Source organism: Schistocerca gregaria, chromosome 7 (assembly GCF_023897955.1).
Source record: "Schistocerca gregaria isolate iqSchGreg1 chromosome 7, iqSchGreg1.2, whole genome shotgun sequence".
NCBI classification, from domain to species: domain Eukaryota; kingdom Metazoa; phylum Arthropoda; class Insecta; order Orthoptera; family Acrididae; genus Schistocerca; species Schistocerca gregaria.
The window spans coordinates 546,748,423-546,762,781 of NC_064926.1; the positions used below are offsets into that span (position 1 = coordinate 546,748,423).

General features: G+C 44.8%; 1 protein-coding gene across 3 annotated transcripts in view; it reads right to left on the reverse strand.

Annotated features, from left to right (window-relative positions):
• LOC126281359 (integral membrane protein DGCR2/IDD-like) overlaps window positions 1-14,359 on the reverse strand; it is an 844,874-nt gene that overhangs the window by 461,527 nt on the left and 368,988 nt on the right. The window lies entirely within an intron of this gene.

Consider the following 14,359-nt stretch of genomic DNA (forward strand, 5'->3'; position numbering starts at 1 on the left):
TGGGAGGAGCACACCACAGAACTGCAGAAACGCCTTAACAAATCTGTATTTGCAGTTCGAGTGTTAGTAGACATAGGCGATATAAAAATTGAAAAGCTTGCATACTTTGCCTACTTTCATTCCATAATGTCATATGGCATAATATTTTGGGGTAACTCTTCAAGTCAAACAAAAGTTTTCAGAGTCCAAAAGCGTGTAATACGTATTATTTGTGGAGTAAATTCACGGACGTCCTGCAGAAATCTGTTCAAAGAACTGGGTATACTAACTACTGCCTCTCAGTATATTTACTCCTTAATGAAGTTTGTCCTAAATAATATATCTCTTTTTCCAACAAACAGGTCAGTTCATACATACGATACCAGGAACAAAAATGATCTGCACAAGAACTTAAAAGCACTTACTTTAATTAAAAAAGGGGTCCACTACTCAGGAACACTCATCTTCAATAATTTGCCAGCAAACATAAAAAATGTAACTACAAATAAAGATCAGTTTAAAAGGAGCCTGAAGGACTTACTAGTGGCCAACTCCTTCTACTCCATTGATGGAATGATCATATAAAGTTGATCGTCGGAAAAGAAGATGCCAGACTGAAATTCATTGGAAGAATCCTAAGGAAATACAATCCGACAACAAAGGAAGTAGGTTACAGTACGCTTGTTCACCCACTGCTCAGCAGTGTGGGATCCGCACCAGATAGGGTTGATAGAAGAGATAGAGAAGATCCAACGGAGAGTAGCGCGCTTCGTTACAGGATCATTTAGTAATCGCGAAAGCGTTACGGAGATGATAGATAAACTCCAGTGGAAGACTCTGCAGGAGTGACGCTCAGTAGCTTGGTACGGGCTTTTGTTAAAGTTTCGAGAACATACCTTTACCGAAGAGTCAAGCAGTATATTGCTCCCTCCTACGTATATCTCGCGAAGAGACCATGAGGATAAAATCAGAGAGATTAGAGCCCACACAGAAGCATACCGACAATCCTTCTTTCCACGTACAATACGAGACTGGAATAGAAGGGAGAACCGATAGAGGTACTCAGGGTACCCTCCGCCACACACCGTCAGGTGGCTTGCGGAGTATGGATGTAGATGCAGATGTAGATGAATTTCTTAATAGAAACAAATGATGTATTGTATATATTCATACAACTCGTATTGTTATTTCGGCTTTTAAAAAAATTGACATGCTCCACATCCACGAGGATCTCCTCAGCACGGATCTATGGAACGAAAAACTAATCTAATTTAATCTAATCTGATAAGTGAAGAGGTAGCTGCCACTGTGTCTCTGCCGACTGGAAACCCGCCGATTGCGTGGTTTGGTTCGACGTGCTGTTGATATTACGCTGGCGGCAAATGACAGACCCTGTGACATGCAGCACAGACGCCAACTGCAGATTGTTGCACACGTCGGCACCAACGATGCCTGTCGTCGGGGTTCCGAGGAAATCCTTGGGTCCTTTCGACGGCTGGCTAAATTCGAAGGCGACCTCCACCTCTCGAGGAGTGGAAGCCAAGCTGACGATCTGCAGCATCGTACTCAGGGGGGACTGGGGTCCTCTGGTTTGGAGGCGAGTGGAGAATCTAAACCAGAGGCTACGTCGACTCTGTGACGAAAATTGTTGTAGATTCATCGACCTACGCTATGGGATGGAAGGTTGTAGGACGCCTATCGACGCGCGGCTGCTACTGTCTCGGGCATGTAAGTGTGTGAGGTCCTTAGGTCAGGCTTAAGTAGTTCCATGTCTAGAGGACTGATATCCTCAGATATTAAGTCTCATAGTATTTAGAGCAATTTGAACCATTTTGAACGCCCCTCGATAGATCAGGGGTACACTACACACAGGAAGCAGCTACATGGATAGCACAGTACTTGTGGCGTGCACATGGCTTTTTTTTTTTTTTAGATTAGGTTCCTCCCCACGGGAAACAAACCGTTGGCCTAAAAATTACCATCTCATGACACCTATGTGGGTGCGCCAACTGCAAAAATTGTTACTTCGACTAAACAGGTCATTCCAAAGGATTTAAATATGCTACATCTCATGTTACTAAGTGTCGAAGTGTCTGTAGCAAGATCCCCGAGTTTCTCTCCGAAATAAACAGTAGCAATGCCAATACTGTATTGGGTACCGAAAGCTGGTTGAAACCAGACATAAATAGCAGTGAAATTTTGAACTCGGATTGGACAATGTTTAGGGAGCATAGGACTGATGCTATGGGAGGTGGTGTGTTCAGTGCAGTTGAAAGGTGTTTGAACGCAGCTGAGATCGATACTGGGTCGGACTGTCAAATAGTCTGGATAAAGCTGCCAGTCAGACAAGGATCGACCATTGTATTAGGATGTTTTTGTAGACCATCAGCATCCGCAACAAACGTCGCAAGAATATTTCAGAGATAGTTTGAGTACATAGGAAATAAATATCCAGATTATCCATTAGTTATAGGTCGAGACTCTAATCTGGCATCCACTGGCTGGGAAAATTTTACGTTTATAACAGGGGGCAGCAGCAAAGATTCGTGTGAAGTTATCCTAGAAGCGCTCTCAACATACAACCTTGAGCAACTGGTTAGAAAACCAACTCGAGATGGGGGCATATTAGATATCTTCGCGACAAACAGACCTGATCTTTTTGAGGAAGTTAATCTAGAAGAAGGTATTAGCGACCATAATGTCGTTGTGGCTTCTATGTCAGTGGAATTTAGAATTAAAAAAAAAAAACAACAAAGAAACAGTGTAGAGTTACTGAGCATCTTTGGTCGGAATTTAAAGGTATGGTCCACCACGTGCTAGAGAAATATGTACCAATCAAATATATAGAGGAGGGAAAGGATCCACCTTGGTAAAAGAAGCATTAGGAAGTTTCTGAGAAAGCAGAGAATTCTGCACAGTCGTTTCGAACGTAGTCACTGCCCTGCTGACAAACAAATTATACGAAATGAAAGCAGCTGTCAAAAGGTCAATGAGAGATTCTTTTAATGAACTTGAATGAAATATTTTATATGCAGTTTCTAAAAATAACCCCAAAAAATTTTGGTCGTAGGTAAAATCTGTGAACGCTACGAATAGTTCAATAGCTTTTCTTGCTGACAGTACGGGTAATGTAACTGATGATGATAAGCAGAAGGCCGAAATTCTAAACTTAGCTTTCAAAAACTCGTTTACGGTAGAGGACTGCATCACCATTCCCCCTTTCAATTATCGAACAAACGCAAGGATGGCTGACATATTGTTTAGTGTATCTGAGATTGTAAAACAGTTAAGATCCTTAGACTCGAAGAAGGCATCTGGCCCAAACGGTATCCTCGTAAAATTATATGGTGACTATGCTACAAATATAGCACCAGTCTTATCTATCATATATCAGAGATCATTGGAACAGCGGAAAGTTCCACGGGACTGGAAGAAGGCCCAGGTGATAGCAATCTATAAAAAGGGTAGAAACTCAGATGCACATAATTACCGGCCAATTTCACTCACATCTATTTATTGTAGAATGACGGAACATATTTTGTGCTCAGACATAATGACCTTTCTAGACTCTGAGAAGCTCATCTGCAGAAACCAGCATGGTTTTAGGAAACAGCGGTCATGCGAGACACAGCTGGCCTTCTTTGTGCTGGCTCACAAGACGATGCCATATGTCTCGACTTTCGAAAGGCGTTCGATTCAGTTCCGCACTGTCGCTTGCTACAAAAAGTGCGCGCTTACGGTCTACCCGATGACATATGTTGTTGAACAGAAAGTTTTCTAACAGACAGGGAGCAGTATGAGTTCCTGAACGGGGTGACTTCAACAGAAACAAATGTAACTTCAGGTGTGCCCCAGGGCAGCGTAAAAGGTCCTCTGCTTTTTACGATTTACATAAAGCAATCTGGTTGATGGTACTGACAGCGGCATTAGACAGGAAAGTAATATCACACGAAAGTTGTGAACAAATCAATCTGCAGAAAATAAATGCGTGGTGTAATTACAGGCAGTTATCTCTCAATATTTGTAAGTATAACCTACAGCTTATAACAACGAAATAAATGATCAGTCTTTGGAAGCGGTAACATCCGTCAAGTATCTGGGTGTGACCGTTCAAAATGAACTGAAATGGAATAATCAGATTACACAAGTAACGGGAAAGGCGAACTCTAGATTGCGGTTTATTGGTAGAATCCTGAAGCGATGCAGTCCTTCGACAAAGGAAATTGCTTACAATACTTTGGTTCGTCTAGTCTTAGAGTATCGTTAGTCTGTATGGGACCCTTACCAGTTGGGTCTGATTGAAGAGATTGAAAAGGTCCAAAGAAGAGCGGCAAGATTTGTGACTGGCACATTTAGCCATCGCGGGAGCGTTACAAATCTCAGTTAGTTAGTTAGTTCGTTGCGTGTTCAATTGATCAATCCCACGGTGTGGTAGCCGTAATGGTGTGGAACGTGTCAAGTGCACAAGAAATACACATATGAAACAAAATTTTCTGACATATATATATATATATATATATATATATATATATATATATATATATATATATATAACAAAAAGATTAATATTTCTATTATTTACCCCATTCCCTTAAATGACACAAAATGGATAATCTACATTAATAGATTTATTTATTTCTATACAAGAATTCATCCATGGTATAGAAGGAGTTGTCGAGGAGATATGATTTCAATTTATTTTTGAAGCTATTACTGCTGTCTGTCAGACACCTTATTTCATCTGGTAATTTGTAGAAAATTTTTATAGCAGCATATTTTACTCCTTTCTGTGCCAAAGATAGGTTGAGCAAAGGATAGTGTAAATCTTTCTTTTTTCTGGTATTATGATCATGAATGTCACTGTTGTTTTTAAACTGGTCCATGTTGTTGAGAACAAATTTCGCTAGTGAGTAGATGTATTGTGAGACTGTAGTAAGAATATCCAATCTTTTTTTAAAAAATGCCGACAACATGCACGACTATGAATCCCACACATTATTCTAACCACTTTCTTTTGAGCAGTAAATACTTTTTGTCTAAATGTTGAGTTACACCAAAATATTGTTACGTATGACATCAGAGAGTGAAAGTATGCAATGTATGTTATCAGAACGAGATTTTCACTCTGCAGCGGAGTGTGCGCTGATATGAAACTTCCTGGCAGATTAAAACTGTGTGCCCTACCGAGACTCGAACTCGGGACCTTTGCCTTTCCCCCAGGCTGTGGCTAAGCCATGTCTCCGCTATATCCTTTCTTTCAGGAGTGCTAGTTCTGCAAGGTTCGCAGGAGAGCTTCTGTAAATATTGGCAGTGGTTAGCACACTGGACTCGCATTCGGGAGGACGACGGTTCAATCCCGTCTCCGGCCATCCTGATTTAGGTTTTCCGTGATTTCCCTAAATCGATTCAGGCAAATGCCGAGATGGATCCTTTGAAAGGGTACGGCCGATTTCCTCCCCCATCCTTCCCTAACCGGAGCTTGTGCTCCGTCTCTAATGACCTCGTTGTCGACGGGACGTTAAACACCAAATCTCCTCTCTCCTCTGTAAAGTTTGGAAGGTAGGAGACGAAATACTGGCAGAAGTAAAGCTGTAAGTACCGCGCGTGGGTCGTGCTTCGATAGCTCAGATGGTAGAGCGCTTGCCCGCGAAAGGCAAAGGTCCCGAGTTCGAGTCTCGGTCGGACACACAGTTTTAATCTGCCAGTAAGTTTCAGTGTACGTTAGCTTACTAATTTCTATATCCTCAAAATTGGCAATTATTCTGATCGCAAAAGTTGTTGAACCTAGTCGCTTTAGAAGATCCAAGATATGAATTTCCCAATTAAGATTCTCATCTATATGTACACCCAAAAACTTAGTATGCTCTACCCTGTCTACTGACATCTGTTGACGGAACTGCACTTTTTACAGCAGAAAATTGGATGTACTGTGTTTCTTCAAAGTTTAGAGCAAGCCCATTTGCAGAAAACCAATTAATGACTTATATTGTAACAAATAAACCCTCGGTCACAAATATTAAGTCAAAATTGTCCTGGTTTCGACGCTACTATGACCATCATCTTCAGAATTAGACTAACTGTACTAAAACATTAGGTACACAGTACATTATTAAAATTAATGTTTGTACTGACGCGAAAAGATGCAGTACTTACAAGTCACATATTAAAAAAGATCTAAGCCGGAAAGGCGACGTCATGAACACATGTTAGATGGCGAGCCGCTAAGGGCTGCCCGTACTGTGAACAAGGGTTGCAACAAGACTCCAATTAATGACTTTTCCAAAGACCTTATTTGTATCATTTTCAATTGGACTTTCTTTTATTGGATTAAAATGATGCTTGTATCATCAGCAAACAGTGTCAGTTCAGCTTCTTGTTTCAGATAGGAAGAGACGTCGTCCACATAGGTCAAGAACAGAAGGGGACCCATGATTGAACCTTGTAGAACACCTAACGTAATTTCACTCCAGTTAGATGAAGTGGCAAACTTATTTAAATCACTTGACCCATATAAGGAAATCTTTTGCTTCCTGTTCTGTAGGTTTGACTTAAACCACTCATATGAAATTTGAAGTGGAACACACTTCAAGATAGACGGTGCGCTAAACGGAAGGGGCTGCTCACTAAATTCCGAAATCCGATCTTCGCCGAGGATGTAGAGCATATATTATTACCACCAACTTTCAAATCGAGCAATGATCACCATTCAAAGATAAGGGAAATTAGAGCTTTTACTGAGGCGTTCAGATAGCCGTTTTTCCCTCGCGCGATCCGTTAGTCGGAGAAAGGGGGGGGGGGGGGGGGGGGGTAGGGAATATGTGTCCGAAAGTGGTCCATAATGTTTGAGAATGGAAGAACAGATGTTCATGATGCAGAGAACAGAGCAATCCTTCGTCATCACAGATGCGGTGAAACAAAATGTAGGTGGCATCATTCGAGAGAATCGACGATTCACGATTAGCGTGTCATTCAGATGTGCACGAAATTGTCGCCCAGCACTTGATGTACCACAAAATCTACTCAAGTTGGGTGCAACGCATGCTCACGGATGACCAGAGAGCTCCGTGAATGGCTGCTGTATTAGCGTTACGAAATGGATGGCAAGACATTCACTGACCAGAGCGTTGCAGCATATTTCTCATAACACCCTGACAATGAAGCTACAGTCCATGACGAGGCGTCATACCCAGTCTGCACAGAAGCCACGCAAGTTCAAACAAATTGCGAAAACTCAAAAACTGATGGCTTCTGCATACCGCATATGGGGTACGTCTACCAAGTAAGACCCGGTTTTAAATAAGGAATTGTCAAAGTGTCAGGGGACCCGGAAGGTGGCAGCCCTTGTTGAATCTTCTGCTAGTAAGCACTCGACTGCGCTAGTAACGCATTTCAGTTGTGAGTCGTTTCCCTTAATTTCGTATCGTTGCTTTTGAGAGCGGCATTTAACACATTTTGGAGAGTGTAACTTTTTCAAATATCTGGAGTAATTTGGTAGTAATCTGCCATGTATTAGACATTCCTAGAGCCCTCGTTTATTAGCCTTTAAGACTATGCAATTAAATTTGCGAAATTTGTAGTGGTATGGAGGCAGTCAATAACTGATCGAGGCGAAGGAGATATCCAATGAGGCCAGTATCGGTCGTGTTTAACCAGTTTGTTAACCTAACGACAGTGATTAGTTTTCCTTACTGCAGCCGCGGTGGCCGAGCGGTTGTAGGCGCTTCAGTCTAGAACCGCGCGACTGCTACGGTCGCAGGTTCGAATCCTGCCTCGGGCATGGATGTGTGTGATGTCCTTAGGTTAGTTAGGTTTTAGTAGTTCTAAGTTCTAGGGGACTGATGACCACAGATGTTAAGTCCCATACTGCTCATAGTTATTTGAACGATTTCTTTTCCTTACTAAGAATCACATAGTATTGTCCTCTGTTGTAATTAATTGTCGTTTATCTGAGAGTTCGTACCACTGAATAGAACTTTTCTGACGGGAAGGTTATTGTAAATATACCGACAATTTTATTTCCGTTAAATAAATAAGCCAAAAAAACATTTATCCCTCCTTTCAAGAAGAAATCATGCGTGATAACAGAACAAAGCCAAAAGCGAGAATAGTGACCACGAAAGCGTTCTCAGGAAGTATTAGGTGCAACTGCATGTGCTATGACTCTGAGAACTGCTGTTAAGTAATTTCAGATCCCTCGACGAAAAATTGTGCAACTATTTTAACGAGACGGAGAAAGTGGTAACTGAACATTACACGCTGGCTTAACTGGAAATTTCATACTTCATTTTACATTTGTTTTGGTTCCTTCTGTTTCTCTGTTGTAGATGGGTACTGAATGTTTTTATTGAGCCCTGCTACTTTCGTACCAAAATGAGTCATCTTCAATTAGATTTTTTGCTACTATAATATAACAAATTTTGATCTGATCGTGTCTTTAATTTCCTACTTCTGTGGTAATTTAAACGAATACGACTTATGTGGGACCCACTGTTTTAGTAATTATGAGTAAATGTTAATTATTTACACCAGTAAAGATTATGAAATTCCTAATTTCTACTTTTTCCCCTAACAAAGAAAGAAATTGGCTTTCCAGTACTGTTGATAGCATTTCCCTGAATGTAAAAATTAAATATGCAGAAGATGCCGAATATTCAGTAGGACTTAGTTGATACAAACTGCGTATTGGCTTCTGTCTCCGGTTGTTCGGCTGACATTCATCTAATGATTTCACTGACGTTTCGGCAGCACGAGTGGCTGGCATTGTGAAAGCTTCACCCTCCATTGCCGGTGGACGGTGGTGAACTGGAGCCGAGCTCGCGGCCGCAGACTATATGTAGCTGGCGCGCCAACGTCCGAGGGATTCTCCGCGGTCATTTCCTGTGCGGTTCTCCTCTTGCTACCTGCAACGGTCGTTCGCTGCACGACAGGAAGCCAGGATCCGTTTACTTTAAGGCTTTCCTCTTTCTTGTTCAAACTGTTCGCGTGTTTTTGTATTTCTACAGCTTCTCTGAGCTAGTGCTTCTCTACAGGCAGAACTTCCGTGTCGGCGAATTTTATGACGTGGTCGGTCTCATTCAGTGCGTGCTCTGCCACGGCCGATTTCTCCACCTGCCCCAACCTGCAATGTCGCTTATGCTCTTTGACAGGTACATATAGTCTGCAGCCCCGAGTTCGGCTCCAGTTCACCACCGGCAATGGAGGGTGAGAAGCTTTGGCAATGCCAGCCACTCGTCAGTAAACGTCAGTAAAGTCGTTAGATGAACGTCGGCCGAAGAACGGGAGACAGAAGCCAATAGGCAGTTTGTCAACAAGTGGTCACTGTAACAACCCTACCACAACAAAGGTCAAAAATTAATTATGATTGTAGTGTTGCTCACGCTGCTAAATATTGCATTTTGGGGCATATATTATGTGGCAGGCGTCATTAGAGCACAGTTAATAAAGTCATTTCTTGAAGTAATGGATAAATTAGGCACTCATCTTTTCGTGTTTCCCACGCTGGTCTCGTTGTGAACTCATGGCTCAATCGTCGAAAATCTAGGTAGTGATGATTCCAAGCTCGGATGCAAAGAGGCCTAGGTGTTATACTGCGATATTCGAAAGTTTTATAGATGTGTTTCATAAACAATTCTTGAAGATTAAACAATGGTAATGTAAAAAAGTAATCAGCACTCCGAATTTAAGTTACACTTTTTTTATGACTTTTGTTGAAATATCACGTAACTCGTTCCAAAACATCACTTCACGATATAAAACATACTTAAAAATATCTTGCTCACTGTTAGAGTTCAGATTTCATAAACTGACTACAATTTGAAACTTCCTGGCAGATTAAAACTGTATGCCCGACCGAGACTCGAACTCGGGACCTTTGCCTTTCGCGGGCAAGTGCTCTACCAACTTTTTTTTTCTTTTTTCTTTTTTTTTTTCTTTTTTTTTTCTTTTCTTTTTTTTTTTTTGCACCTTCTAAGTGTTTTTTTTTTTTTATAGTACAAAATTTTTTTTTTAATACAAATGAGATTCAATTACAAAATAGTACACAAGAAAACAACTTATTGGGAAAAGTCTTACAAAGCTTCACCTTTGTGGTGCAGAACATAACAATTAAGCTCAAATTTTACACTTCAAATGGAAAATAAAAATATTACAAAAAAAGAAAAGAAAAAATCAGTCTGTGCATAAAATAACCTCCCATCTTTTTGTTTACTTTCATGGAAATGCGATGACAAAGCCACAAAACTGAAGTTGTACTAAGGCACTTATGCAAATAACATGTACAGAAATATGTCAATGAATACTTAAAGAAAATGGTGTTTCTACACACACTAATTATTAAGCTCAACAAAAATATAATCACAGTCTACAATGCTTATTTCACAAACTACTAACTACATTTTTTTTTTTTTGAGAATGCATAAAAAGAAAACAAGGCAGCCATGCGCAAAAAGTTGCCAATAAAGTGAACTAAAAAGGGCCATCTTGCTCGCCGCGGTCACATTGCTAGGCGGGCGGCCAGGAACGGGCGGTCGTCATTACATTGGACATCACCAGCCACCAATCGTTGGAGCGCCCGGGGCCGCTGCACACAGTCAGAGACTGTTTCTGTTACCATAGGGGAATCGTGGAAAGATCACATCTACAAGTTAATGTCTTCTCACACCCGGCACACCCCAGCTGGGTGGTGGGTCCATGAATGACGAACCCAAATAGTTCGCAAAAAGGTTCCGGTAATCCTGTCTGTTCGTTAAGACCAGAAACTCGTCGATCATATAGTACCATAAATCGAGGACGTCTTTGTCTCCATCGCGGTATATGTAGTGTATCGCCATTCCTCGTACCCAATTAACCGCATTCATCCGGGTCATAGGGAAATAGACAGCGTCGGGATGAAAGAGTTCTTGGGGTAAAATCGAAACGTAGGGGCGGCGGAGCAGGAAAGCCAGGATCTGGCGGATCAGTTTCCAGCACTCACGCGCGGGGCCACAGTTCAGTCTATGTTCGTCCGTGTCTAACGTCGTGCAACGGGGGCACACAGGGTCGTCAATTAGGTGAATGGCATGCAGCCGTTGTCGGGTTGGAAGTTTCTCGTTAACGACCACATACCACGTCGACCGCACGAAAGTAGACAGGAACGGCGCGTGGATGGCTCTCCATACCCGTGGCCAGTCGACCGTAGGGTGGCGCCGTACAATGTCGTTATCCGGAGTCCAGTGCTGGAGAGCACTATAATAAGTCTTCGCTGTCGGATTCCGTGTCTCCGATATAACCCGCAACACATAGCTATGCTCTACGAAAAACGTTCTAATGTGTGACAGCGAGGGCGATAAATGTCCAACTGGTACCGGTGGGTACAGCGTACGTGGGGCCACTTCTTCAATCAGTAGGCCGGGGAGACTGGCTGTTGGTGAAAGCCAGAGTCGCCTCATGGAACGGAGATACAGTGCCAGCGCTCTGTGCTTGACGTGAGTGAGTCCAACACCGCCTTTGTCGAAGGGTAAAGTAAGCGTAACAAAACGGATCTTGAAAACAGCACCATCGTTCACCACGTGTCCAAACACTGCTTGTATCCTGGAAGCCATCGTGTCCGTTATCGGCAGTACATGGGCGTAATGGTTAAGGTGAGAAGCCATGTACACATTAACGTATTGGGCGCGTTGCAAAATGTTCAATGATCTGAATTTATTGAGACGAGCCTCTAAACGGAGTCGTCGTAAGACCATACGATACGTAAAGGCCGCCGTGCGTTGTATTTGTCGATGGAGTGATATCCCTAAACACTTGAGCATCGGGACCTTTGTCAGAGGTACGGCCAGACCTGCAGGCATTCCTCGTCCTACCTCCATGTAGCGAGATTTCCGAAGGTTGAGCACACTGCCTGCCACCGCCCCATACTGGTGGAGCCAGGAAAACGCCGTGTGTATTTCGTCACCAGACCGTGCTAGGAACATCACATCGTCGGCGTATGCACCACATCGAAAGGTTACGGAACGGAGGGTAAGTCCTTCTAAGCGTCGCCGTAGTCCGTGAAGAGCTGGTTCGAGGGCAACGGCGAAGAGCATGGCAGAAAGAGGACAACCCTGCCGGACGGACCTGTTGACACGGACGGGGGCGGACCGACAGCCGTTGATCATAATCCTCGTGACAGCCCCATGGATCAATCGAAGCACAACAGACGTCGTCAGACGCGGGACACCGATGTGTTCCATAACAGTACGCAGGAAACCATGGTTAACGCGGTCGAAAGCATGGTCGAAGTCCAGCGCAACAAGAGCGCCTTGGAGGCGGCAAGTTTGCATGAGCGCCACCACGTCTCTATAGGTGCTTAAAGTCGTAAACACATTAGTGTCGCCCCCGAGGCAGGTTTGATCAGTGTGAATGGCCGCCATTACCGTAGGTTTGAGCCTCTCACGGAGCATGCGTGTCAACAGCTTATAGTCAGTGTTTAGCATTGTCAACGGGCGAAAATCAAGAGGGCGACGGCCTCCGCCGGGTTTGGGCACAGGGATCAAGAGACCCTCAGTAAAGTCAGATGGTACCTGAAAATCGGCGTCCAGGAGTTCACTGTACATCCTGACCCACATTGGGCCCATGAGATCAAAGAACCGCTTGTAAAATTCAAGAGGGAGGCCGTCAGGGCCGGGCGTTTTGTTGGGAGAGCCACGCAACAGAGCCTCTCGCAGTTCTTCCAAAGTCACCGCCGACAAGAGCGTAGCATCATCTCGTAGGTTCCGAGATACTGGTAGGTCAGATAGGACTTCCCTGACCCCTACATTCATGTGGGACTCCCTCTCGTAAAGAAGTTTATATGACTGTGTGAACGCTCGGACGATATCCATTTGTGCGTCAACGCGTCGCCCGTCCTCCGTCTCAACCTCGGTAATGAGCTGCCTCTTGCGTCTTCGGCGTTCTTGAATGATATGGTGGAGGGAAGGTCGTTCACCACGAACATCATCAGTCGTCCTCGCTCGCACCCGCACACCCGCAAGACGTACGGCGTTGATACGAAGCAATTGTGCCTTGACGCGTTGTACTGCTGATTGTCGCTCTGGCGACGGCGGTTGTACAGCCAGTTCGCGGAGCGCAGTATAGTAAAAATCAGTAGTCGCAGTATACCAGCGCGCTCGGTCGCGTCCATAGCTGACTAATGTTCGGCACAGTGCGGGTTTTGCACACCGTAACCACCATTGAAGTACAGAACGGTAGGCGGGTAAACGCCGGTGGCAATTGCTCCATGTGGACTCGACTGCGCGTCTGCAATTTATCTCATCAAGAAGGGCCACATTGAGGCGCCACGGACCCCTACTTCGGCGGACGCGCTGGCGGGGAAGGGTGAGAGTACACACATATGCGAGGTGATCCGTGAACGCTGCCGGCCACATCTCAGCGTCGACAACGGCCGATCGTAGGCCGCGGGTGACGTAGACTCGATCCAAACGGCTCGCGGAGTGACTGGTAAAGTAGGTGTGTGCTCGACGGTCGCCGTGTTGGATGATCCAGGTGTCCAACAACGCCAAGTCCTGTACAAGTGCCTGGAGTGCCGGGCAGGTGGTATAGTGTGGCTCCTGGTCGGATGGGCGGAGCACACAATTAAAATCGCCGCCTACTACCAAGTGGTCGGTATTGCCCTGGAAGAGCGGGGCTATATCTTCGGCAAAAAAGGTGCGCCGTTCTCTCCTTTTGCCGGTGCCTGAAGGAGCATATAAGTTCACCAGACGTACTGTACCAATCGTGAGTGCGACCCCCCGGGCCGACGGTAAATAGGTGACATCAGTGGCCATTATCCCTTCCCGCAGTAGAATCGCCGTACCTCCGCCGCCCACATCTGCAGGCATAGTGTAGGCGTCATATCCGTAGGCATCGAGACAGAGTCCTGATCGGACTTCTTGAAGGAAAACAACGTCCAGATCCGCAGCGCGTAACGTATCCTTCAGCATACGGGTCTTGACATCAGATGTAATGCCATTGACGTTGATCGTGGCGAGGCGGTATGCCTGGTCCATCAAGTCTCGGGAGGTGACCATGGTATGACAGGAGGGCAGTAGTCGTGACGTGGAGCGCCGTTCTTGCGAAGTGCTAGGCAGCGACGAGAGGTGCTCATGGCGTCCTAGGCGTCTGTCGCCGGCCGCGTAGACGCTGCCATCGGCATCGGTGCATCGTCTTGGTTCTGAAACGCATCCTGCATCTCCATCTCCTGCGCCCAGTCGCCCAGGGACGTTGACACCACTGCATCTCGAGAGGCAGACGTAGGCAAGGGTGCATCCCCGGTGTCGGAGCTGCGGTGATCTCCCGCATCCCCATGTGGTCCAGACCCAGCGGTAGTGGGAGAAGACGTCGAACCGTATGAGACGGTAGGGTCGCCTGTGTCGGCGCGGTGGAGCGG